At 42.0% G+C, this 27,949-nt stretch overlaps 1 long non-coding RNA gene across 2 annotated transcripts in view; it reads left to right on the forward strand.

Annotated features, from left to right (window-relative positions):
* LOC128351502 (uncharacterized) overlaps nt 1-14,612 on the forward strand; it is a 117,998-nt gene extending 103,386 nt beyond the window's left edge. For both annotated transcript variants that reach the window (XR_008319809.1, XR_008319808.1), the window contains 4 exons: nt 10,995-11,056; nt 11,203-11,260; nt 13,411-13,663; nt 14,199-14,612. This is a non-coding gene — a long non-coding RNA (uncharacterized LOC128351502). The remainder of the gene's footprint in view (nt 1-10,994; nt 11,057-11,202; nt 11,261-13,410; nt 13,664-14,198) is intronic.
* The last annotated feature ends 13,337 nt before the right edge of the window (nt 14,613-27,949 follow it).

Raw genomic sequence — 27,949 nt, forward strand, 5'->3', positions numbered from 1 at the left:
GCAGAGGTTTGTAGCCTGATTGGAATTCATTGTTTGCTTTCCTGTTCTAGCAGTCCCATTGGATGCAAGATTTATCCATTCAAAGGTGTTGAATAAAACAGTGATTATATGGACATTGCACATGCTAATCTTGACTCATCTCTCTCTAAGGACTGCATTTTGTTTGAAGGTTTGTCTGCCGCAGAGATATGTAGAGAGATTAAGAGACAGAAAAGCAGGAAAGTGGACAGTACAATACACTTGGGGACATCTCGTCCTCTTTTTGTTCAAAGAGTGCAGAGGTAAAATAGATTTGAGACAAATGGGCTGGAACAAAATAGTATTTGTTACACCTTACTTGTCTCCTGTGAATCACATCCATCAAGCTATGAACAGAAGAAGATAAAATGTGGATGACTAGAGTATGACCCAGTAAGGATATAAGAAGGCAGATGAATGGCTATAAAATCATCTAATTTGTGGCAATTCTTAAAACAATAGACAATATAAAAGACATTCACTTGAGAATAAATCTAGTGAATACATGGATGTTATAAGCTGCAAATTGTAGATCTGCAGAAGTTTCAGGGGTCAGCAATGGAACATCAAACATGTTAATCTTTTGATTCCACTTGACCTTCATAAGAAGTATGGGTGGCATAATATACACACCATCTTGGATTCACTGAAGCACTAAAGTCTGTACAGGAGTGTACATAGTTTTGATTAAAAGAAGTGCCCAAAGTCAGGAAGAGTACCCAAATTCAGTAACCCCAGAGCCCATAGAATCATATTTAAAACAGGCCACATGCAGTGAGCCACAAAAAAGAGAAGCAGGCCTTAAGTTGGTGCTGGAAAGGAACATTTATTCCAGTAGGAACAGGAATATCATAAAAAGATAAGGGTCTATCAATAAAATAGAAGCAATCACATATGCCTATAGCTCAAAGATTATACTGGTAGGATACCTTTTCAGAGAATTTTATGACTTGGATTCTGTTAGAATCAATGGCCTACATCTTCTATAGTGCTACAAGGGTGGAAGAAATGCTCCACCCTTGGAGAGTGGCTGCAGAATAGCTGCAATGAAGGCTTGCTCTGCAGGTCAATGCGAGCAAAGGGGATGGGGGAAAAGATATTTTTGTTTTTGTCTAAAAGTCTTTATCTCTGCCAGAATTAAGTCCCTGAAGGTTGTGCAGGGATAATTTGGAACAGGGGTTTAAGGCTATACTACAGCAGGCCTGTAGCCAGCTGGTGGCATGGTGTGTACCTGCCACACCAAAAAATTCTCTTTCTTCTCCAGCCTCACTGACTCTTTTCACTGAACATTTTATAACCTGCCTCCCCTCCTGACTTCTGCAATCCCCCCACAATTTATTTATTTTTTGAGGCTGCTTACAGGCCTGTACTACAGTTAAATAAATGGTGGCCCAATTTTCACATTGTATAGTAGTATAATAGCTACCAAAAATTGTTACCCCATAGTTGGGCACCCAAATCCTGTTGGTCATATATAGAAGTATGAATTATATCGGTACAGAAGTATGAATTATATCAGTATTGAATGATGTGCTTATTAGCCAAGTTAGCACTGCTCTTCACTGAACGTTTCCACTGCTGGCAGAAGTAACTTAGATGTATTTTGAGTTGAGACTAATTATTGTGAAAATCCACCTCAAATATTTGATTCGGGGTTTAGCTTCTTGGGTATTACGATTACAACTATGCCTTTAGGTGGTTAGAGCATATAACCATGTCTGAGCCAATTGGGTTTTGCCTGAAAATCCATTGTTCAAATATGTCCTGGCATTCCATGTTATATTAAACAGCAAATGCCTGCTTATCACCTCCAATCCCATTTGTGGATTATGTACCTATACCACATGTTCAGATATAGATATAAGTTTATTCGGTCATTGACCAGCAAACATTTACAATAAACCAGTACGTATTTTACAAATAATATAACAAAACCTGGCCATAACAGAAATTTTCTACATGTTCAGTGGAAAACACACATATATGTAAGAACTGCTACTAGTGAAGTGGGCCTTATTTGAAATGACAAACCAGTTCTGTAATTATGATATCACGGAAGTGCTGGGTGTGAAGTTGACTGCACTGTTCATAAAACAGACATCAGTCATACAATCTTTATTGACTGGTTCAGTACAAATAATTCAGGTAGGTCTTGTTCCTATATGTGCCTTTTGGCTGAAACTGCACAGAATTGCAGATGGAGGGCACCAAAAATGCCATTCTGTGTTGTGTCCTTTCCTCTCCCATTATAATGTGTAGCATCATTTACTCCAGGGTTGGAAAAGGTTCGGCCTTCCCGCAGATGTTGGACTCTACTCCCATCATCCCTGACTATTGGCAATTGCAGCCAGGAGTGATACAAATATGAATACGAAGAATATTTATATATTGCTTTTCAACAAAACATTTCCAAAGCGGTTTACATAGATATAAACAGATAGATAAAAACGCTCCCTTTCCCTGAAGGGCTCACAATCTAAACAACGAAACAACCACTGGAAGGATGCTGTGGAAGGATGGATAGGGCCAGATGCTCTCCCCCTTCTAAATAAAGAGAATCACCACTTTTAAAAGGTGCCTCTTTGCTCAATTAGTAAGATATAGGAATTGTAGTCCAATAAGAGCTGGAGGACAAGTTGTGCAACTCTCTGATTTACCCCATTATGTAAGATCATTACATTTTGAGTTTCCGCACCCTCCATTCAGAGGCTGCCAATGATGTGGAGCAGAGATAGTAAAATACAAGACATGACACCACATTGTCACAGCATAAGTGCTAGTTCACATTACAGCAATAGCTGTAACTAGCACCTTCCCAGATGAGGGTCAAGGTACTGGGACACACCGCCCCATGTCACCCCACCCCCCAGAGCTCCAATAATGCACCGTGAGAATGTGTGGTGCATTATATGGATTCCCCCTCCCCTCCCCAAATCTGACAGCCATGGCTGCAAGCAGCCACAGCTGACACGTGAGCAGCAAAACAGGTTTAGGAGAGCCCTCACTCTCCTAACATCATTTGGAGGGGAGGCTTCATAGGCGGGTTTGTGCCATGGTGCCACTGGGACCGGGCCCGATCCCAGGCTGGGCTCGCTTAGCCCGGTTTTGGACACACGTGTGAATAGCCTCCATGAATCTTTACAATGTCTGAACAGCCAGACGCAAATGGGAAAAATTGCTGAAGTTAGTCTGCCAGTTTTGTTTGTTTATTAGATTAATATCCTGCTTTTTGACCAATAGGTTCTCAAGATGCCTCACAACATGTAAAGAAATACAGTTCTATTTCCAGATTCTTTATCTGACTTGCATCTGCCCATTTCAATATTACTGAGACTCCATTATTGAACTAGGCTTCAGTTTAATTTGGGCTATTTTTTTTCAAAGGGGGAAAAACTGAACTTGCAATGATAGTATTACTGGGTAGCATCTAGACAAAATTAGCCGCTACTAAATCTAATTGAAATTAATAGGGCTTATGTTAATCATGACTAACTTGACTCAATTATGTCATGGGTCCTTAGTCATGATTAACATAGGTACCACTTATCTGCAGTTATAAAATTAGGTTCCCCCCCCCCTGTGTGAAGCTGTATTTATGGCAGCTTATTTACTTCAGTGTAAATAATCAATAATAATTACTACATTTCAATAATAATTACCATATTTCTGTTATACTTGCCTTTGCTTTCCTCCAGGCAGTACATTTTGTAGCTTCTGACTGTGAAGCCAGTGGAATATAGATGCTTCTTCTATGACTTTGAAAAACTTTTATATTTCTGACTGCACTTTTGTTACTACTGTGAATGACTTTCCCAATAGGAGCACAGGCCGATTTAAAGTCCAAGCACCAAGCAATTTGAGATCCACCAGCTTTATGCAGTAATATAATTATTCCCTCTGAGGCTCTTAATTGTATTCATCACACCATGATTTCTGCACAAATTAAGTATGCATTTACTGCTATATATAACTTGCTTTGCAGTTAACATCCTGGAAACAAATTTCAAGGAGATAGAATTCTGTACTTAGTCATCCCCTGAAATCAACAATTTCAATGCATAGAAAAGTCACTTTCACAATGAGGTCATTAAAGTTTTACATTATATAGTTTTCAACAGGAGGAAACAGCGAGCCAGAAAGGCAGGAGAAACAAAGAACAAAAGTGTTGAGGCTAATCCTGTGATTTTATGACTGATATCATTAAATCATGTATTGCTTCAGATGTCAGAAACAAGAGATGCTGGGAAGCTGCATTCTTGTTTGGCTCTCTTATATCCTTCTTCCCAAGTGTGGGTTGCCACTCTGATTGTGCGCATGTGGCAAGATACTGTCAGCACTAAATACAGCTTGATGACCTCTTTTCCAAATTGCAACTGAGGGGGCAGCTCAATCTAAGAATGTTGGGGCGGCTTCACGCGTAATGGTGTGAGTCAAGTGCTGTGTTACTCACAAGCCAACCACTGTTTCCTGGCTAGCACACTCTCCTGGTGTGAGACATAAGTATCTTATATTTTGTGACATCTGAACCAGGAAATATCAGGTGGCCAAGCAGGACCTCCCTTTGCCACTCAACATCTGACACCCAGCTTCAAATCTTGGTGTTGGCTGATAGAGGGAAGTGCTGCTTGGCCATTTGACGTTTCTGGGTCCAGATGTCATGAAATGGCTGGAATTTGTGACTCATGCTGGGAGCATGTTCTTGCTGGGAACCGGCAGTTGGCAGCACCTTATTCATTGCTGTTACATGTGAGATTGCCTTAGAATTGCCTTGCTGCATCATACCTTGTAGTGTGATTTTGGAAAAGAAAGACTAATCAACCAGATGTCTCTGGAAGTTGAAAAGCAGGGCTTGAAAGAGACTATTGCCCTTTTTTGTTTGCCCCCAGTACTTAATCAGAGAAATATACTGCCTCGGAATATGGAGGTTTTATTTCGCTATCATCTCTAATAGCCACTAAGGTTGTTCACATGACTTTTTGCTGGGCCAGGGAGGGTTGGCGAAGGCAGGAGAGCACCTACCTTCCTCCCAGGCAATCCAGTGGCAATCCTAGCTGTGTGGCTCACACGCCCACACAACTAGTGCTGCCACAAACCGCTCAGCATTCTGGAGGCCGGAAAAATGTGTCCAACCTCCAGATATCCCACAAAGGCCTGGAAAATGTGTCTGTCCTCCAGATATCCCACAAAGAACCACACAACAAGTGTGGTACATTGTGGGATCCTCCCATGAGCTTTAGGCACACACCTCACAGAGCCAGGTGCTTTAGGCACACACAGTTATGACTCCTTACTTCCCAGGCATTGCAACAGCTGCCACAGCAGCACTCTTAGCAGCAAGTGTAGCCATAAGCTCAACTAGTGCAACTTCAGCCAACTTTTGACTGAGTACATCTTGAAATCAGATTGTAGAGCTGACCAGAGCAATGAGTGAAGCACAAGTTAGTCTCAAGGTTAGACATGGAGCTCATCACAGCAATCATCGTGAGATATTACAGAGAGAAAGCGAGAGAGCTTCCACTGTCCATTTCTCACTGCAACACTATCTCACAAGCAAACCACAACTCAAGGAACTCTGCTTTTGTCAATCTGAGATCCAGCAAAACCAGATAGTTATGGCAGCTCCATCTCGCACAACACTTTAACCAGGGGTTATCCCAGGAATCTGAAAGCCAGGAAATTTAGGACAACAAAAAGGAAGTACCTTTTCACACAGTGCATAATAAATTTATGGAATTTTCTGCCACAGGATATGGTGATGGCCACTAGCTTGAATGAATGGCTTTAAAAGGGGCTTAGACAAATTCATGGAGGACAAGTCTATCAATGCCTACTAGTCTGGTGGCTATAGGCCACCTCCAACCTCCGAGGAAAGATGCCTCTAAATACCAGTTGCAGGGGAGCAGCAGAAAGAGAAAGGGCATGTTATCACCTCTAGCCTGTGGGCTTGCTACTGTGTGAAACAGGAATGCTGGACTAGATAGGCCTTGGTCCTGATATAGTAGGGCTGTTCTTATGTTCTTAAGGAAAATCAAAGTCAAAGATACAGTACATATAGGTATGATCCATGGCACTGTTCATGCATTTTGTATTAAAGCACTGATGACACAAATTTTTCAGAAGAACCATATTAGAGATGAAAATATCAGGGGTGCTGACATGACCAGCAAAATGGTTGGGGATAGAGTCGGCTTAGATTGGACCTGACATTTTACCTTCATTTTGTTGGGTCCTTTTCCTCCCTCCACAGGCCTGGCCCCATGCCCCTCCAATTCCATGCCTTCCCACACCCTGTACCCATCTCCCTCCCTTTCCTGGGACTCTCTGGGGGCAAGGAACAGCAGACAAAATCTTCTCTTCACTCCCTATGGAGTCCTGGAGCCACTTGAAAGCTGGGTTTTCTTCCTGCAGCTTGTCTTTTAAAATGGTTATCTTTTTTCCCAGGTAAGCAAGCATTAAAACCCGTTGTGTTACATTTTTGGTGTGTGTAGTACTTTGTAGTACTTTGAATTGATGCAACAATAGCTGGGTTTCAACCCCTGCTTATACTTTTAAGCTAGGTTACATTGCACTATAGGGGAAAAATCATATGGAACTACTTTAAGTAATTTCAATGGGACTCCTTTAAGTAATTTTCTTTCACTTTGTCAGCCATAGTTGCCAAAATGAAATGCCTTGTTTGGACAATACTGAGCAGGGAAGATTTTTGGAGAGATGATATGACCAAAGTTGGCCATGAGCAATTCACCGTGTCAATGGTGTGAGTCTGTTGCCTTCCAATAAATGTTTTTTGGGAGGGACAAAGATTGCTTTATTACTCCTGCTCAACTGCTCCTCTTGATGCTTTGCTTTGTGGACATTTCTCATGATATGACACTAGGGTCACAGTTGGTCAATCCATACATTTGCAAATGAACAGTTATTACAAAAACCACATGCAGACTAAAGCAGCACCAGCCCTCCCAATGAAGCGCATGTGCCAATTGGGGGAAGTGATTCTTGCCATTCTCCCCTGCCTCCAGAAGTGCTCCATGTGACCCTAGGTCCCTTAGGGAACTCTTTCTAGGGACAGAGGAGATAGTAACATAATTGCCCCCTCCCATACAACCAGTGTAGTTGCACTAGTGAGCAGTGAAGCAGCACCAATGCTTTGTGAGAAGCAATGGTGGTGATGCCTTAGTCCACCAAAAGCTATACTTTTTATTATTCCTAAGCCAGAAAGGTCATAGCACCAGTCTTACTTGGTAATCTTCTACTGAACATCAATAATAAAAATCAATACGATAACAATAGATGAAATGTTGATTGCTGTGGAGATGCCAGTGAAGATGCCAGTGGATTCCATACAATCAAAATTACACCATACACAAGTAGATAACAACATGTGCTTTTGGAAATTAACCATTTGATCTATTAAACAAGCTACTCTCAATATACTTGTGGTTGTAAGCTATTTTCTATGACTTTGTTTTATGTTGGGTGTAAGCTCCTTAAGTCAAAGGTATTTTTCAGGCCTGTCTCCTGATAGAAAGTAAACTTAACATTGTTTCAGATTTTTCCTATTAGAGGTATGCAAAACTGGTGATGGCCACTATTCAACCTGGTTTGAATAGAACCAGCCTGGTTCAATTGGTTCAGACTAGATCTGAAATGCACCCCCCAAAAGGGGTGCCGGTCCAAGTTCGAGCAGAACCATCCCTGGTTCTAATGAAATGTGTTTGGAAGTGGTTCGAGTGTTTGAGGGGGTATGCCTGTAAAGGGGGATCTGGTGAGGGGCAGTGAGAGGGCACCTGCAGTTGGCAGTGGCAGTGCGGTGGCACAGTGTGGCAGCAGCAGTGGTGGCATGGCTACTCCGAACTCTGCAGACAGGGCCAGGTGCGGAGGCATGTGCGGAACTCACGCTAATGGCCTCTGCACATGTGCAGAGGCCGGGACTGGGCTGCTATGGAGCACTGGGCCCAGTCCAGAGAGCTCAGAGGAGCCATGCTGCTGCCATGCTGCACCGCCACCTCCGACAACAGGTGCTCTCTCACCACCCCATTAGGATTCTTTAAAGGTAGGTAGTGTTCCCCCCTTTGTTTGTAAAGGGGAATCCTCACCGGATTACCGTTTACAAGCATACTCCATCGAACTGCCATTACAACCAGGGCTGGTTCGGCCCAAACCCATTAGAACCCATGCACTCAGACTGAACCAGAGGCCAGTTCAACTTGAACTGCCTTGTGGGCCAGCTGTCTGGTTCAAGTTCAGCTCAAACGTGAACTGAACCGCCAGAATCGGTTCCATGCTCAACCTTATTTCCTGTCACTCAAGTAAAAGTGCTGCAGTTTTCCAGGGTTTACTTGTCCAAAGAAAACTAACCACATAAGATTGCCTGAGAAAGGCTGGTGGTATTGTGATCTGCCTTGTTTAGATCAGGGTTTCTTAACCTTGGGCCCCCAGATGTTGTTGGACTACAACTCCCAGAATCCTCAGCTGCAATGGCTTTTGCTTGGGGATGATGGGAGTTGTAGTCCAACAACATCTGGGGGCCCAAGGTAAAGAAACACTGTTTTAGATAGTGCGTACTTCCTCTTGTAGTAGGTTTTGCCATATAATATTGAAAGAAATTGAGATGATGGTTAGTAAGTAAGAATAATAATTTTATGTGACCTGTTTGTAGAGAAGAAGACCTAACCAGACTGTTTTGAAATGGGTACATTATGAACAACGGCAAATTGGATCAAATTAAATGTGCTTAGAAACAAAGAAAAATCATTGGCCAAACTACTACCCAATGTTCTTGGCACCTTGCCATCAATTAAAAGTAGATTCCTAGACATAAGCCCCAAACATATGCAAGCCTCATCTAGTACATAACAGCCCATCAGCAAATACCTATTAGCAAACAAGAATGTCCAACTTTTCAATTCACCAAAGACCTTCTGACTCCACCAACCCAGCATTTTCAGTCCTCTCCAAACATCTGTTCACTTTAGTAGAAGAGACTTTGCAGTATACTTTGAAAGTTGACCAGTTTGGATTATTTTAATATTAGGAAGGAATTAATTCTAAACAATGCAAGAATTCTGGTTCAGCTTTTTTTAAGAAAATATTGTTATTATTGTTATTGTTATTCATATATATATATATATATATATATATATATATATATATATATGAGAGAGAACCTTTGCTGTTAAAATAATTTATGAAATAAGGAAAAACACTCTTCTATCTAAAACTTTGTTAAAACTGTGTGTCTGTGTCTGTGTCTGTGTCTGTGTCTGTGTCTGTGTCTCTCTGTGTGTGTGTGCGTGTAAAATTTAATTGGGAAGCAGCTAACCTTGCACAGATTACAACATATCAGAATGGCATGTTTTTAAGACACTCCATTTACCAGATTGGTTGTTGTACATTTTTTAATGTCTGTAGCTTCCAAATGGTGATTCTATGTAGCTTCCAAATGCTGTGTTTTAGCACAGAACGTTGTGAGGAAAACAGAGATAATATTTTCACTAAAACAAAGGAAAAAATTGCTTACAAATAATTTGGAAACAGAATCTAGTATTGTAATTCCTGTTACCATAAAGCAGCAGATTCTGAACTACATCTGGGAGTGAAACTGATACTCCCTTAAGTGCTGAATTGATTTTGTCAAAGATTCTAAAGTGTTGAGCCAGTCTTGTGAATGCTTAATTGAGTGGACAGATTGCAACTCATAAATTCCTGGGTGGGGGAAAATCCCTTTAAACTGTGAGTCACTTACACCAGGAAGTGATGAGTTGTGATCTGGAGAATTTTGGTTAGCAAATTTTGGTTTTGATCAAGTTTTCATGTATTCATAGGAGCAATTCCAAAGTTGGCATAGGACATTGTCTTTAGGTAGTCGAATGTGAAAATGCTAAGAAGATAGCAAGAGGTACAATTGAAATCGGAAAATCACAATTTTCTGGAAAATTCTTAAGATGAAGAAACCTTGCAATCTTTATTGGACTAGATTTCAAGGGTTGGCTTTCTGCATTCGCCCCCCCCTCCCCACCATGAACATCTGTAGGTCAGAAAATACCATAGCTGTTTCCATTTGACAAACCCACACCCTGCATTTCTAATTCCTCTTAGCCTGGTGTGACTACTCCAAAGCATTTCTTTCCTCCTTTAGGAAAAAAATATGTATTTTCATGTTTAGGCTTGCAAACAGATTCTGACAAGAAGAGCATGATGCAAATGATATGCGGAAAGGAAACAAATATTAAATCCCTATCTCTTGTTGGATATAACATTAGCATAATCCTGTGGAAGGGCCAAAGTCTTCTTCCTTGTTGACTTGGATGTGTTGACCCCACCTTCACTTCATCTGTGTGGGGTTTGATTGAAAGGTTTTTCACACCAGTCCCATGAAGAGTGTTCAAAACAAAAAACAGATAAAATCAACTATAAATAACAACTGGCCAGAGATCAGTATAAAGCAAAGCAAAATTCAGCTGTTGATAGACAATTATCTATTTCACTATTTGTTGGCATTTTTAAAAAGAGTAAAACAAAGTTCTCGAAGATGTAGAAAATCTTTTGTGTAATGTGACAGTTACCTTGAGGATGACATACGAAGCTGCTTTATATTTAATTAGACCATAATCCTATGTAGCCAAATCCTCTGCTCATCAAAGTCTCAAGTAAGGTCCTTCCGATCCCAGCTCAGCTACCTCAAATCCTTGAAACTGGTATTCCAGTTGTACTTCTGCATTTGATGAGCTATCCATGTTGCTTCACTTGATATAAATACTTTTACTTTGCAAAAGTCAATGAAGAACGTTATAACTGCATCCCAACTGTCATTAAAACATTGCCTTATGATCCTTGATGTACAACTATAATTAGCGTCATTAGTTGTGTGTATTTTTTTATTATTTTAACACCTATATTTTGATATGAAGATGACAAAGAATACACAATTGCATATCTATATCAATTCTATTTTCTTGTCTTCTGTTGTTTGTCAGTATAAAGACAGAAGAGGCAGAAAGGACTACAAGTTTTCTGCTGGGAAAGATGTGGAGACATGGTAAGGATGGGGTGACCTCCTATGCTATAGTTCTATTGTATTGCTTCCACAGACTAGCTTGTAAAAGAGAGAAGAGAAAACTTCAAATTATTTTTGACTATTTTTTTCTGAACCTAGTAAACATATATTTTCTCATTTCCTTTCAGTGAAAGGTCAGTCTGCGTTAACATCTCAAATTCCCAAAGATGATTGGTTGCAGCTAAGGTATAGTCTAAGAATGAGTCTGAAACAATTGACTACTGAAATGCCAAAAGAGAACAATTCTTTTTAAAGTTTTCAAATAGCATCTTCAACATGAATATTCATGTGCCTTCTATACAGGTTCATAATAATCCTCGTGGAATCCTTTAAAAAAATTTTTTAAAGATCTCAAAACAATAAAACTAATAATCCAAGTGACAGTCTGAAAAAAAAACACCAACCCAAGGGTTTCACAAAAGTAAACCAAATGGGAATTGGGATGAGATCATGTCCAATTGTTTGTAGATGATATGAGTCATTGGTACATAAATAGTTTAGTTTGCTATTACACAGCCAGGCTTGTAAATTCCCATGTCTGTTTCTTTTATAATTGATGGAAAATGAGCCACCAACTCAAAAGGTCTCTCTCCCCAGAGTGCAGGGTGAGTCAGTTAACTGTCTTCTTTTATGCATTTATGACATTTGTATTCTGCTCTTCCTTTAAAGAGCTCAGAGTTGCATATGTCACCTCCTTTCCAGGACCTGTCCCCAATGCTAGATATAGTTCTGATGGGCTCCTAAAGGTTGCAAAGAGATTTCTAGCTAGCGAAAAGAGCTGCCAAGATCTTGTGGTGCTGGACTGATTTCTTTAGGACTAACATTATTTAACTGTGCACCTACTTGCTTCATATTCATATCTGTTCATCTGTATAATTCATAAACATAACAAAAACTTCATGTGTCCTATTCAGCACATTTCTACCAAGGAAATTGACCCTATAAAGTTGAATCTACCTTCCACGCAGGAAAGTGATGATCTCATAATAGTATATTATCCTCCAGCCTCAGAGGCAAGATGCCTCCAAATACCAGTTGCAGGGGAGCAACAGCAAGGGAGAAGGCATGCCCTCACCTCTTGCCTGTGGGCTTCCCAGAGGCATCTGGTGGGCCACTGTTGGAAACAGGGTGCTAGACTAGATAGACCTTGGGACTGATCCAGCAGGTTTGTTCTTATATTTGTATGGTTACATTTGCATTCAGAACATCATTTCAGAGTGAGCTACTTGCAGGTTTCATGCTTCTGATATCACAACCACCACGGGGGCTCTGCTGAGGACAAGGTTTCAACTTTTTCAACTGATCTTCTTATGAGCCCTTTACCAATATCTTGATCTGCAGACTTTAGTCAATATTGATTATTAACTTCATGCAGTGAAACATTTCACCAGCTGATTTTTGCAAATAAAACAACAAATATTTATATACCACTTTTGAACAAAAGTTTCCAAAGCGGTTTACACAGAGAAATAATAAAAAAAGATGGAGCACAATGCGGGGGGGGGGGGGGCTGGTCAGTTTCTTCTGGTTTATTGGCAAGGCTTGCTGAAACCCTTCAAAACTTAATATGCTGGTCTGGGCGAGTTACCTGCTAGATGTGTCAACCATGCCCAACTCAGTTATTCCAGGAACTTCTGAGGTGTCTGCTCTAGGCCACTCTCCTCCTCTCCTCCACAGTTTTCCTCCCTGTGCTCCCTTTCCTTTTTTCAATATTGTGCAATCATTGAGAAGCAAGGGCAGATTCAGAGTGGATAAGGCAGAGGAAGAGGAGGGGCATGCATCCATGCGGTACAAGGTGGGAAAGGGCAACTGTGAAGAGAAGCAACAAAAGCAGCAAGGACAAGTGTGTAGGTGGTGAGGTGCCTGGCGGACAGGGCAATGGGCAGGGATTGGCAGCTGCCATCAGCCTTGGTAGAAATGGGGCAGTATTATTTGGCAGGTGGGCAGAGGAGGAATATATATATATATGCAATCATAGAAGAAGGCAGAGAAAACCAGGAACATGAAAGGGGCCTTCAGCAAACAAGTAACACTGTCCAGCAACCAAGAAATATTGTCATTTCAATTTGAATATTAATGATCTCTTACAGAGAAAGGAAACAAAGATATATACAATTTGACCTCCCTAAGTTGCTAGTTATAGAAGACACGAGTCACAGCAATTAGAAGAGAATTTTATTAGAGGACATTTAAAAAAAAAAGGAAAAAAAGAACATTAGTTTTACTGTTACTTTATTGTTACTATCTATGGATGAAAAATGACTAAGTAAAACAAACCTGTGGTTTGTTCTATAACAAACATTGATTTATAATATTTATATTTCTTCCTTTTTCAGCAGATTTCCCCTCCCCACAAGAACCTTCTGAGGTAGATTTGTCCTCATGGTAATGACGGTCCCAAGAAGACTGAGTAGGGTTCAAGGTTTTATGGAAATTTGAACACAATGTTTTGACATCTCACAACCACATAAACTGGAAAAGATTTCAAAGACTGTGGCCAACAAAGCAGTTCACTCACAATCCCTACCTCTCAGACAAAGAACTCATTTGCTTTTGAGTGAGAACTGTTCAAATCATTGGGCTTTCCAGGTACTTACTGCCTCTTTTCCTCAGAGTAAGGATTTGCTGAGCCCTTTCTCATGATTGAGTGAGAGGGCTTGAGGGCGGGCGGCAGGGAAGGCAGCAGAAGCTCACCTTCCTCGCAGATGATCCATGTGGAATTGCTGGGCATGTGAATCAGTAATCATAGCTTCTCTGTAAAATACATCCAGAACTATCCTTTGGCTGATTTAACAGTTGTGAGAAAAAGACAAGATGAAGTCAAAAAGTGAGGGCTGTGTTTAAGTGTGCATGCTTGTTTGTGTGATACAGATTATAATCATTTCAGGGACTAACGCTCACACACGTTTCATTTGAAACGAGTTCTGTCTTCATTCCAAACATTTTCCCTTTATTTATGAGCTGTGGTTTAATTCTGCACCACAATTGAAGCCCAGACTTGCACATATGAAAGAACCATTATGATGTTCTCCTATTTGCCTCATTAGGCTCAACACTCAACATAGATCAATGACTGTGCACTGAATTGATAAAATGTGCATTTTATCTTTCTTCTTCTTTTTAGGGGGACGGCTGGTGCCCTGCCTCAAGACACAGAGAAATGCTTAGCTTACTTCTGTTTTCTGAGGCATTTCGACTTTCCCTTTTCTGAAACGTTATCACCTTCAACTGCTTGAGCACGCTCTCTGTTTCGCTAGCAATCTGTTACTGATCTCCCACTTTCATCCCTCCACAGATATATCCTAATGAAATCATTATGGCAGAACTGTTGGTTTTCATCCGCTTTTACTCCTTCAGTATACGGTGATAATGATCTCATTTTATTTTTTGATACACTGACACTGCAGCTGTCTCTTTTTTCCCATAAAAAACCTGAATCCGTATTTTATGTTTATTTAAACAAATATATTTAATTATTCAAATCACACTGCTTGTATAATCCTATTCAATGTGAAAACATTTGATTATCAGATAGCGGATACTGACATGGGTGCTAACATTTGTTTTGTTGTGTAAATTACAACATGCTAAACAATAATGCCTTGTATCTCTGCAAGATAAAATATTGGTTTGATGATGTGATGAAAAAAATACTTTGCCTTTAAGCACAGAGTATCTGTCTCAAGTTACATTTTAGCTGGTATATTCAGACTGTTGTGCAATAATTTAGAGTTGGGCCACAGACAAAAGCAGGATGAGGTTAAAGTTAGACAGAGTGGCCTTGCTTGGAAAGAAGGGTGCAATTAAACCAGGTTGTCTTTGTTGGCTTGGGGATGTTTTGAGGAGTTACTGACCTCATATTCCAGGGAAATGGAATACTGCCCCTCTTGCAAGGATTATTTATTTTATTTTATTTTATTTAAAATATTTCTACACTGCCCCAAACTTGCATCTCTGAATCCCACAGAATGCAGATTAAGGAGTGAGCAACTTCAACTGCTGCCTGTCAGGAGCACCATTGTGCATGTATGTAGGGAGCACAAACTGCTGTTGAAGAGAGCTGACAAGATTTGCAGGTAGACCTTTTGATACATTCCATATTACATTTTTAAAAAAACCACACCCAAACAAAGCAGCGGCTTGGAATTAACAGCCTACTAGCATGACCAGAAGGTTCTTCTGCTCGTGCAAGGGAAGCTTCTCTGATTTCTACTCTCATTTTGCATGTACATTCTGGCTGCTGAATTTGGCTAGGAAACAGAGGTGCACTTAGGGGTGTGTGTGTGTGTGTGTGTGTGCAGTGGGATGATGCTTATCTTGTGGCAGCAGATGAGGGAGGCCTTTAAGTCCAGGCTCCAAAATTACATCATCATCATCGTTATCATCATCACCATCATCATCATCTTTTTCTTTAGTTATCCTAGACCCTTGGAAAGGGCCCAATAATTAAAGTACCAAATCCGGTCAGTAACATCTGGTAGACTGTGTGTAAATAGCATCATCATCACCACCACCACCACCACCGTCATAGTCGTAGTAGTAGTAGTAAATAAATAAGTGGGGGTGGTCGTAGTGGTGGTGGGGGTGCTGATGCAATTTTGGAGCCTGGACCTAAAGGTCTTTTGCTCCCCCCCGCTCCCATCTGCCACACAAAACTGAAACTGCTGGAAGAGATCATCAGTAGATTTAGCGCTGGGTGTTATCAGTATGCTGATGACACCCAGATTTTTTCTCCATGTTCACATCATCAGGAGAAGGCATAACCACACTAAATGCCTGCATGGAGGCTGTGATGGGCTGGATGAGGGATAACAAACTGAAACTGAATCCAGATAAGACGGATGTACTTATTGATTGTGTGGGGTCAGCACTCAGGAGATGATTTTGATCTGCCAGTTCTGGATAGGATCACACTTCCCCAGAAGAAACAGGTAAGCAGTCTGTGGGTGTTTCTGGACACAAACCTCTCCCTGGTGTCTCAGGTGGAGGCAGTGGCCAGAGGTGCCTTTTATTACCTTCAGCTGATACGCCAGTTGCACCCATTTCTTGAGATAAATGACCTAAGAACAGTAGTACATCTGCTAGTCACCTCCAAACTTGACTACCACAATGCACTCTTTGTGGGGCTGCCTTTTTATGTAGTCCAGAAATTGCAGTTGGTCCAGAATGCAGCAGCCAGGTTGGTCTCTGGGTCATCTCGGAGAGACCATTTTGCTCCTATCTTAAAAGATCTACACTGGTTGCCGATAAGTTTCCCGGCAAAATACAAGGTCCTGATTACAACCTATAAAGCCCTAAACAGTTTGAGCCCTGGGCATTTAAGATAATGTCTTCTTTGCTATGAACTACAATGCCCATAGAGATCATCAGGAGAGGTTTGTCTGCAGTTGCCACCAGCTCGTCTGGTGGCTAGTCAGGTACGGGCCTTCTTCAGTGCTGCCCCGAGGCTTTGGAATATGCCTCCTGCTGAAATAAGAACCTCCCCATCTCTTACAACTTTTAAAAACTGCCCTGAGCCATTTTGGAAGGGAGGTATACAAATCAAATCAAATCAAATCAAATCAAATCAAATAAATAAATAAATAAATAATGGCGAGACACTTGGACAGGTTAGCATTAGAAGAGGCATTTTCCAAGGGGACTCACTATCCCCTCTATTGTTTGTAATCGCCATGACCCCACTTTCACAAATACTAAACAAAACAGGCCTCAGATACCAAACATCTAAAACATCAAGTACAATCAACCATCTGCTGTACATGGATGATCTGAAGTTGTATGGAAAGTCAGAGTCAGAAATCAAATCACTGCTAAACACTGTCCATATATTCAGTAGCGATATAGCAATGGAGTTTGGACTAGACAAGTGTGCTGCATTAATAATGAACAGAGGGAAAATAAGAAAAACACAAGGAATAGAACTGCCCAATGGAAGCAAGATCAAGAACCTGGAAGAGAAAGAACATACAAATACTTGGGCATTCTCCAGGCTGATAACATCACACACACTGAAGTTAAAAGAAAAATTGGAAGTGAATAGATCAGGAGAGTTAGAAAAATCCTCAAGCCCAGACTCAATGGCGGGAACACCATACAAGCCATAAACACCTGGGCTATACCTGTTATCAGATACACTGCAGGAATAATAGACTGGACCCAGGCAGAGCTAGGGACGCTAGATCGTAAGACCAGGAAAATCATGACCATCAAGCATGCTCTGCACCCCCGCAGTGATGTCGATAGGCTATACCTCCCTCACAGCTCAGGTGGAAGAGGAATGCTGCAAGTCCATCAAACTGTAGAGGAGGAGAAAAGAGGCCTTGAAGAATATACCAAGGACAGTGAAGAAGATGCACTTAAAATGGTCAAGAACGAGAAACTATTCAACACCAATGAAACAAAGCAGGCCTACAAGAAAGAACAAGTCAAGAACCGAGCAGAAAGATGGAAAAAGAAGCCCCTGCATGGTCAATATTTTCACAATATAAGTGGAAAATCAGACATCACCAAGACCTGGCAATGGCTTAAAAATGGCAACTTGAAGAAAGAAACAGAGGGTTTAATACTGGCTGCACAAGAACAGGTGCTAAGAACAAATGCAATAAGAGTAAAAGTAGAAAAATCAACCACAAACAGCAAGTGCCGCCTTTGTAAAGAAGCATATGAAACAGTGGACCACCTGATCAGCTGTTGTAAAAAGATCGCACAGACTGACTACAAACAAAGGCATGACAAAGTAGCAGGGATGATACACTGGAACATCTGCAAAAAATACAAGCTACCTGTAGCCAAGAATTGGTGGGACCATAAAATTGAAAAAGTGGAAGAAAATGAAGATGCAAAAATATTATGGGACTTCCGACTACAAACAGACAAACATCTGCCACACAATACACCAGATATAACTGTAGTCGAGAAGAAAGAAAAACAAGTCAAAATAATTGACATAGCAATACCAGGGGATAGCAGATTAGAAGAAAAAGAAATAGAAAAAATCACCAAATACAAAGATCTACAAATTGAAATTGAGAGGCTGTGGCAAAAAAAGACCAAAATAATCCCAGTGGTAATTGGTGCCTGGGTGCAGTTCCAAAAGACCTTGAAGAGCACCTCAACTACATAGGGGCCACAGAAATCACCACCAGCCAATTACAAAAAGCAACATTACTGGGAACAGCCTATATTCTGCAACGATATCTATAATAACAACAAGAACAATATTGATAACAATATTCTGACATCCCAAGACCTTGGAAAGGACTCGATGTCTGGATAAAACAAACCAGTCAATAACACCTGCCTGACTGTGTAAACAAGAAATAATAATAATAAAGGTAGTTAAGACACATTTGTTCACCAGACTTTTAATTAGCTACTGTTTCAATCGTTTGATGGTTTTTAATAGTTTTAATGTTGTTTTGACGTTGTTCTAAATTTTAAATTGTTGCAATGTTTTAACTTTTGTTGTTTTTATTGCATTGTAGTAAACCACCCAGAGACTTGCCGTTGGGGCAGTATATAAATATGTTAAATAAAATAAAATAAAATAAAATAAAATGAATGAATGAACAAATCAATAAATAAAAGAAGGAACGCTTTCTAACTGGTGCCCTTGATTTTGTTGTTGACTGGACACACTGTGTGTGTTCTTGTTGCTGTCTTAGTAAGCCTTGGTCTGTAGTGAGGTGCCTTTGCAGGCGCTGGAATGGTGGGTGGAAGCTGCTATTGCTGGCTTGGCAGCCTTCTCCCCCTGCTGTACCTGAAGCAGGCAGAAGGCTGGCAGCAACACACTCATCCCTCACTGCTCACCATGTGGCACAGCTCATGCTCACTGTGCAGCAGCTCCAGCACAATTGGAATTGCCACCACGCAGCATGCAGCAGGGAGAGAAGCGTGGTGGCAGCAGGAAGTCCAAGGGCTGCAGCACCAGGATTCTTGTGCACACCTCTGAGTTGCCCTGCCTTGTTGCTGCCATGTTTCTTGGCAGCATGGGAGAGATGTTGGGCTGCTTGGCAGGAGGGTAAGTCTGGGTAGCATTTGCCCCCACTCGATACAGTGGGGGCTGCAGGAGCCCCCACCCAGAAGTCCAGTCCTAAGGGAGCCTCTGCAGTGGGAAGCTGTATGTACAGCATCAACTGTTTGTTGTGTTTGTGATTCCCCCTCTGACTAAGGATATGCACATGGAAACCTGCTTCCCCGAACTGATGAGCCCTGATTGGATCAAAGTGAAAGAATAGAGTTCTGCCTGTAGTAATGTGCAGCTAGATTCCTTGGTTTCCCATTGACAGTTACTAGAGTATGACTAGACCAGTTCAAAAGGCATATATTGAAATTTGGGCATTCAAACATGTGAAACTGACCATATTGCTTATTTCTAAGGATAAACCATCCAGATGTCTTTCTTTGAACCTCTCATTATTTAATACAACATACATGTCTCATTGTCCACATTTTTATTAGTTGGAATGTCTTTATTAGGCTGATGTCTGTCCAATATTCTCTGCAATAAAAAAACTAGGAAGAATTATTGCAGCTTACTGTAACTTTCTCCATTCCTATTAATCCCAAGTGATGTAGTGTACTTCATCAGAACTATGAAAGATCTTATTTACACAAAATCCTGTTTCTATATATTACAGCTAATATGCTTCTTGAGATTGATAAAACCTCCTACAATTCATAAATTTAATCTTATTTTGTTAGACATGACTGAGCATTTCTCAATATACCTCTTTAGTTAAAATATCCTTTCAAAGGTATCATTTTAATTATGTTCTAGTTTTTTTCTTCTCTGTTGGAAGATAGTTTTAACAGTTTTAAGACACTGGCCACTTTTGCATGTAAGGCAAAACTACAGTTAAACGGGGCAGAGGTTGGAACTGGTTTTGCAACAGAAGTGACCTGTGGTTTGCCTCGCCAAACTCCAGTATGTAATAGGTTTTGCCATCCCAATCTGAAGTTTGGCAGCAGAGGCAGTATATCTGAACACAGATGGCTCCATAACTGTGGTTCCATTCAGTTTCTGGGGCCACAATTATAGAGATGGCATTGTAGACCTGCCCATGATTGCAGGTGCTCCATTCTAGTAGCACTTCTCACTGGCCATCTCTTTGAGCACTCACCCCACACCTGCTATCCCTGATAAGACATCAACAAAGCAATTCCCCAGCTACAGAGACAGTGCTATATCAAACACTGTCAAACAGGAAAATCACACTGGGCATGCCCTCTTCCAGCTCTGTCCTTTGCTCCCCCCTCCTGGCAATTATGAAAGAAAGGGGATGAGATGTAAAGAAAGGCACTAAGTGATTTTTATTTCTGAAAATGAAGCAGCAATGATGTATGTTCCTAAGCATACCCCTTTAAGATGGCAACACAGGCAGCACAACCCCATTAGACCGCTGGACTGGAAACATATGGCAGGGTAGAGATACCCAGGATTGAGTTTTAAAGGGAGCCCCAACCAGAGATTCTTGATTGGCAAGGTCTATTTTTTATACAGTGATGTTGGTGAAGCCCCTTCAGGGCTTCACCAGGAAGGGCCCAGCCCCTTCCCCTTTGGGGTACCTGTGTGGTCCCTAGGCTTACTCATGTAAAGGGCCGGGCAGCAGGATCAGAATTGCTCCAGTGATTGATTCCTCATATGCAATGAGCATGGATGCTGATCCAGAGTGGACTGCTCACTCATGAGAGTGTAAGGCCATGGGAATACCACTTAACAACTCATGAGAAGAACCATATATGGGGACAGGGGTATTGGACAGAATTTCTAATAATGTGTGGTGACAATCCCCTTCTGCCATGGACTTCTCCCATGTCACGAGAGTGTCAGGCCATGGGGACTGGATGGCAGATGCTGCCCAGCCAGGTTGCTCCATACAAGAAAGCTGCAGAGTTGGGTACCCCACCAACAGCTCTCCCTGTCTTGGCGACTGCCTCCAAGAAGGTGTCAAAGTGTGCCATCTGCCAGCCAGTCCGCCCATTTGAACATGTTCACTTTTGTTTGTGTCTGGAATGGTGACCCCACTCTCCTGGAGTTGCTGGGAAATGGTGCTCCCCTCTCCCATGATTCCCCATGTTGACAGGTGTGCATATAGTGCAACGCCGGTCTGAACCCAGGAATTTTGAATGAGAGTAAACATTTGTCCCCGCACCCAATGTTCCCCCAATCTGCATACATGCTTAGGGTCTGACACATGGAGCATCAAAATCTCCTTTGGGTGCATGAAAGACTTTCCAGGGGAGGAAGATGTAGCAGTGCAAAAGTTCTATTGTTAACCAGAGAGATCGGGGGCCCACATGAGTGGGCTCCCCTTTTTTGGGTTAGCACAACTCATAAGCATTTAGTCCCATGGAAGACTGAAGCTTTTCTATCCTAAGGTCTTCCCCCATAGACTGCCTCTCTCATGAGAGCACTGAACTGCTGGCAACAAGCCACCACAGGGGCAGGAATGTGGTTTGGTCTGCATGGACTGCTTTGCTGGGGTGAGCCCTCACAAGAGTATCCTTGGTCGCAGGGGACTATACCCCAGGATTTTTTGCCCTCCCTCATATACATATCCCCTCCTAGGAAGTCATCATATTCTCTTTCTTGAATAACAGGGATATATCCCCCCCCCCAGACTCCTCTCCCACCAGAAATAATGCTTGTGCAAGACAATTTTGTTTTGGGGCTCTTAGGAGGGTAGCGGTCCAATTGCTGCCGGAAGAAGTGCTGGCAAGGCATGGCTTTTAAAGTGATTTCAATGCTCTTTCCCTGCCGAGGCCAGGCAGACCATTCCAAAAAGTCATGCTCACACTCAGCAGCCCCCTTGAAGATGGTTGCCAATTGTAGATTCTCTAGTGGCATGCTGATGCCTTGTCCACAGTCTGGTGACTCGAATGCTAGGGAGATTGCTGGGATGTGGCCTTGGCAGACTAGGAGGAGGGAGATGCTCCCCTACCCTGAAATCAGAGCTTGCCAGACTGTGGTTGGACGAATGTCTGCGATGCAATTCACAGTTAGAAAAATTAACTGCATGTCCGGCAAAGGCTGGTTTCGCATTACATGCGAATACAGCCATAGTTTTGAAACTTTGCTCTGCCCTGTTTTCATAAACTCCACACTGTTTAAGAGATCTTTTATTTCACTGAATGGACTTTTGGGCATTTTATCCTCACGAAAACAAATCTATCAGTGGGCTCAGTCCAGAGAAGTGGAACAAGTAGCCTGCATATTTACCTGTGAGTCAGTCCCACTGGAGCTTACCTATAAGTAAATTATGCATAGGATTGCAGTCTTAGTCACATCTAAGTTGTCTTGAAATCAAATCATTAGATCCCGAGAATCGTGGGATTAGTTCTACACACTCAAGGGTTGTTTTCTGTGAGATAGAAAGCTTTTATGTTTTGAAGAAAAAACAGAAACAGTCTCAAGAAACAAGCCAGCCCTCTCTAGATCCTCCACAAAACCTGGCCCAGACTAGCCTCATACACTAACCAGTTACAACTACCAAAAAACCACAAACTGGATTTCTAAACAGTACAGTTTGGACTTAGGTTTCTCAAAATAAGCAATGCTTTGGACATTGAGGTTAGTTTCTTGAATTGTTTTGTGGTATGGCATGGGGATTTGTTGCTGCTAGAAAAAAGTCAAAAATTCCACTCAAAGCCTTGGGTGTGCATAAAATAGCTTTTACGCCAGCAGGAATTAAATCGTTTGTGACCTATTTTTTCCATCGATTTCATTAGAATTTTTTGTATAATCCTTCCCTTAAGAATATTGGCTGACATACTGACTAGTGAAGAAAAGTCACAGCAGCAATAGGTATGTGCTAATGTTGCAAGCAGGCTGCACCGCCCTCCCTTCAAGGGAGAGAGGGAGCACACAGCCCCTCCCAACTTAGCCAAAAGAGGTTACCCCAGGTTTGGCTCTGAGGTCATGGAGCATTCGGGAGTGAGGAAGAGAAGAAACATCATACACAACTGCAGTTTTATAAGGGCAAATGGTTACATTTAAGCAATTAAGCACGCAAGCAAAATCAATCAATTGGTTTTCTTCCTCAGCGTAGTGTAGTGTTCTCAATAAAAGCTAAAATCATTTTCCCTCACTAGTAATGAACCCTGTGTGTGTGTTATCTCACAGCTGTTCTTTAGCTAAGACACAACATTTGACAGTTTCAATTTCAAGCAGAGAGATGGGGGAAAGAAAGCAAAAATCCAGGCATGAGACAAAGGAGGGGGAGGGGGAATGAGTGAAGAGGAAAGGGCAGAAAAGGGAGGAGGTGCCCATTCTGGCCTCGGGCCGACAGTCCAGAGTGAATGAGCTGAGAACAGAGGAAGGGGATGAGGGATGGGGGAGAGCAGGCTGAAGTGAGTATGCTGACTCACTGGAAGCTGACAGGCACAGGCTAAGGAAGTTCTGGGGAGCAGAAGGAAGAGAGAAAGAGATCTATGGGACGAGGGGTGGGGAGTTGGACAGGGATGTTAGTTAGAAGGTGCTGGGCTGAAGGCACATCTGCAAGTATAATTACCAGCTCTGGTAGATCTGCGTCTGCTCAGGAATGGAGATTTCAAGTGTGCAGAGAGACATCCACCTGTCCAGGTATCTTGGCAGAGTAATTGAATATGCAGGAATGGAGGTCTCTCTGATCTTAGAGACCAGAGCAGCTTCAACAACCTATTAGGCACGTATTGCCCTTCCAGGATAGGGGTCACAAGCGACTCCTCCCATGGAGTGAGAGCGTGTGTGTGTGTGGACTCTTTATACCTTCTTCCAGGCCTGTTACCCATATGTCATATCAGAAACAGTCATATCATGTTCCTCTGTGTCCCCAGTCTGATATCAGCAACTCTGGTTCCCCCTCCCAGACTCTCTTACCATATTTGGTCCAGGAGTCTACCATTCTTGGGGGTTGTATCCGGCACTTGTTTACTGAATCAGATGGAACTATTTCCCTTTTGATGTTCTCAAAACATTCCTATTTTTGTCCCAATTGACAGGTTTGTGGTCATCTCAAAGCAGAGCTAGAGCCCTTCAGTTCCAAGAAATGTGTTAAGAGATAGCATACAAGGAGGTTCAGCAGCTAACTGTGTGAATATAATGTACCCCTAAAATATGTAGGTACTGATATCTATGTGTTGCTTCCTAAGACCTTCTAAACATGATTATTCTTAGCAAATTTCAAGATGGGTCCCATGATTACCCTTGGCATAGCGCAATGCATAAACAAGCTTCAGAGCAGGGAGAGGTGAGTCTTCCCCTCTTGTCAGGTCTTGACTATAGAATAAACAATTCAATTCAGTTACTTTGGCTCAGCAGAGCCAAAGTTCACACTCCAGTTTCTTGTAAAAGAAACAAGCCTAAGCTTACTCTTTGGGCTCTCAATGCTGGTCCCAATCCCACCAGTGTGTTCACCACATTGGCTCAGAATTGATCCAGTTTGAGTTCAAACCTGTTCAATTTGAAGGCTTAACTTCAGATGATTCATACTGGCTTGATTCTCTACTGGTAAAGGGGATGCCAGTAAGGAATCCCATTTACTGATAAAGGGGTGGGGGTGGGAGTAACAGGAGAGTGAACATTTAGTGAACAGGGGAGTAAAAAGTACTTACAACTTGCACTGGTGCCGGTGGTGGTGGAAGCCACAAGGTGTGTGTGTGTGTGTGTGTGTGTGTGTGTGTGTGTGTGTGTGAGAACAGTGGCTCCTCCCATGCCTGCCAGCATCCTCTTGAGTCTCCAGGGCTAGCTGTGGCCCAGTTTGGGCCTGGTTTGGGCCTTCTCCTGTCCATTTCAGGCCTCTGCTCCTGTGGGAAGGCCATTTTAGAGACTGGGTTAAGACAGTTCAGACTGGCTTGAACCAAACCAGGGAAACTGGGTTTGTGCATATCCCTAAGCATCCCTAAGCTGTGTCCTCACAGCTGGAGGTTCTTCACTTCTGCACTGCATATGTGCATGTGTTTTTGTGGGTGATTTTCACAGATCTTTCCTGCTTCTCAAAGTGCTCTGAGCCTTGCAAAAATATATTTTGGAGTGTTATGCAGCCCTTATGGACATCATATTTGTAGGCACAGGGTACTTCCAGAAGCAGGAAAGATAATCTAAAATCATACACACTCGCATGCGCGTGTTGTAAGGAAAGCTTCTGGCTGCATTAAGAGCAGTTTCCTGTGCGTCCATGCTTCATCATTCAGGATGTTAGCCACTGAAATGAATTACAATATGGTCATATTAGAGAGAGGTTTGTGCTGTAATAAGAGATTTGTTGTGCAAATCTCTTCTGTGTGCTTCTTATCTATCGTTTCGTGTAGAATTTATATAGCATCAATATCATAATAGCATAAAGGCACTGCAGCCACAATCCAACCAAGGGTTAGGCACACTTAAAACACATTTATTTCAATGGGTTTGAGCCATAATTAACCCTGCTGGAGTGAGGCCTACATCTCTCTCAACCTTTGTCCTGTTATGATATTTGAATCATTTATATTTGTGAACAGCCAAACCTTGTATACACAGCTAGCCCATTACTGCATTACAAGGTTGAATTTAGCTGAGATTTTATTGAGCAAATAGCCTAGGTAGAGCTATAAATAAATTGTCTTTTGGCAAGTGAATGCCATCTACATTGCTAAATGCTGACAAATGTCATTGAAACAAATCGAAAGGAAGAAAGGAACAGAGCTTTAGCCAGGGACGCTTGAAAATTTACAGCAACCCTACTTCAGCAGCAAACAGTATCTTTGCATTGGCTCCACAGTGCGTTGCAGTCTTGCTAAAGTTGTCAACTCAATTTGCAAGGAACATAAAGAGCACAGAGGTATTCTTAATGACTGCTGGAGAGGTGGGCAGAGCTTCTGAACTGAAGGTCAGGCGGAGAAACGCCTTTGCAAACAAGGCATTCTTTTTGTAGCAGTAATGACCCTCATGGGAACACAGATTCATTAAGATGCTTTGCTGTCTTCTCGAAGCTTAAGTAGCAATTTGGTGTTCAGTTTTCTTTTTCACAGGATAGAATACCCGACTAACTTGGGGTATGAGAGTTGCAGGAAAGGGTACGTGTGAGGTGCATATTGGGGAAAGGGCTGCTTGCTTCCCTGAATTACTTAGAACCAGATCGAAAGCACAGGGATACAACTTATACCAAGAACATAGATTATAGGTACACTTGTACAATGAGTGTACAGTGTACACAGGTACAGTGTACACAGGTACAGATATGTACACATGTACAGTAATTCACATGTTATGCTGAACGCAGGTACAGAAGTACACTTTCAACTTGTACCATGCATTTGAAAGTCCTGTATTACTTTTAAAATGAACACAGGTACAGTTGTTCACACAAACACATGTATGAGTGTACAGACACTCTGCACACTTGTACAGAATAATATCTGAATTGGGCTTATGACCTCAGTAGATCCAGGATGTGTACAGAATGATGCTATTCTAACTCTTTCATAGCAAATGGACTATTTGTACATTACTTGCACTTCCTTATAGTGGATCTGCTATTTGATTGCACGTTCACTCAATTTGTAGAGGTCCTTTGGAGCTCTTCATAGTTTGCTTTGGATTTTGCCATCTTGACTAATTGGAAGTCACCCATTAACCTTCTTGGTCACATAAGATAATTTAGGTGTAATGAAATCACATCAGCCACAATACAAATAGTATTTCAGGTGCATATATGCTGCCCTGGCAGGATTTTTGGAAGAGAAGCTTAGAAAATGTTAAAATAAACAAATACAGTTTGAATGTTACATTGCTGCTTGAGTTGTGTGTATGGCAGGGGCGGAGCCACCATTGAGTGGATGGGTTCAAAGAACCTGAGCTGCTGCCAATCAGGGGCTGTGCCTGGTGCCCCGCCACACCCCCTGCTTCTGATGTCAGATGCAGGGGGCGTGGCTTCGCTCCCAAATGGGGCTGCATGCGTTTGAGAGAAAATACTGGCCAGCACTGCGTTCACAGTGTGGCCAAGAGCTGCTCTCTATGCCTTTAAAGGCTGTGAGAACCTTCCTGGCCATGCTGTGAATGCCGTGTGGCCTCGTTTGGGAGCATATTCTGGCAAGCACCACATTCACAGCACAGCTAGGAATTCTCTCGCTGCCTTTAAAGGCAGGGAGAGCAGCTCCCAGCCATGCTGCAAATGCAGTGCTGGCCAGCATTTGCTCTCAGACAGGCCCAAACAGCCCTGTTTGGGAGCAAAGCGATGCCCCCTGCATCTGAGATCAGACACAGGGGGTGTGGAGAGGGGGCCGGCGGCAGGAGAAAAACGGTCCACCATCTGGCTTCCTCTTCTAGTGCTGTATGGAGTGTGCTTTAGGTGTGTGGGGTGGGAGACGGTGGGGGGTGGTATTCATATTGTTCTGTTTTATTTATTCTAGAGTGTTAGTTTAGTAGTGCTTATTAGTACAGAGTCAGGTAAAGTGAATACAAATTACTACCAAATTTGTTGTACAGCAAAAATCAAGTCAATTTTTCCTCACATGAAACATAGGAATGGAAGCTAAAAGAATTTCAGTATGACCAATCACATTTCTCAAGGTGGGGGACTGCACACCTATAGACATACCACTACACTCTTGTTCTTCAGTTATTTAGCACAATTTCCTCACAGCTCTGGGTTATGTTTAGACACAAAATAAAATTGTGACATAGCCGCAAGCCTCTCTTCCATGTATTGTAGTGGAGTGTACCAGAGCGGAAACTGAGGCTTGTTAAGTTTATTGAACAAAGTTACTAAGGTTTATTACTCAACTATTACTAAATCATTCAGTCCTACTCTGAATGAAAGATCATCCTAACAGAAACAAAGGTCTCAAGCATTCAGTAAGATATACAAATTGACCAGTCTACAGAACTGATGATTGGCATGAACATTCTAAACTCTA

The sequence above is a fragment of the Hemicordylus capensis genome, chromosome 3, assembly GCF_027244095.1.
Source record: "Hemicordylus capensis ecotype Gifberg chromosome 3, rHemCap1.1.pri, whole genome shotgun sequence".
Classification (NCBI taxonomy): domain Eukaryota; kingdom Metazoa; phylum Chordata; class Lepidosauria; order Squamata; family Cordylidae; genus Hemicordylus; species Hemicordylus capensis.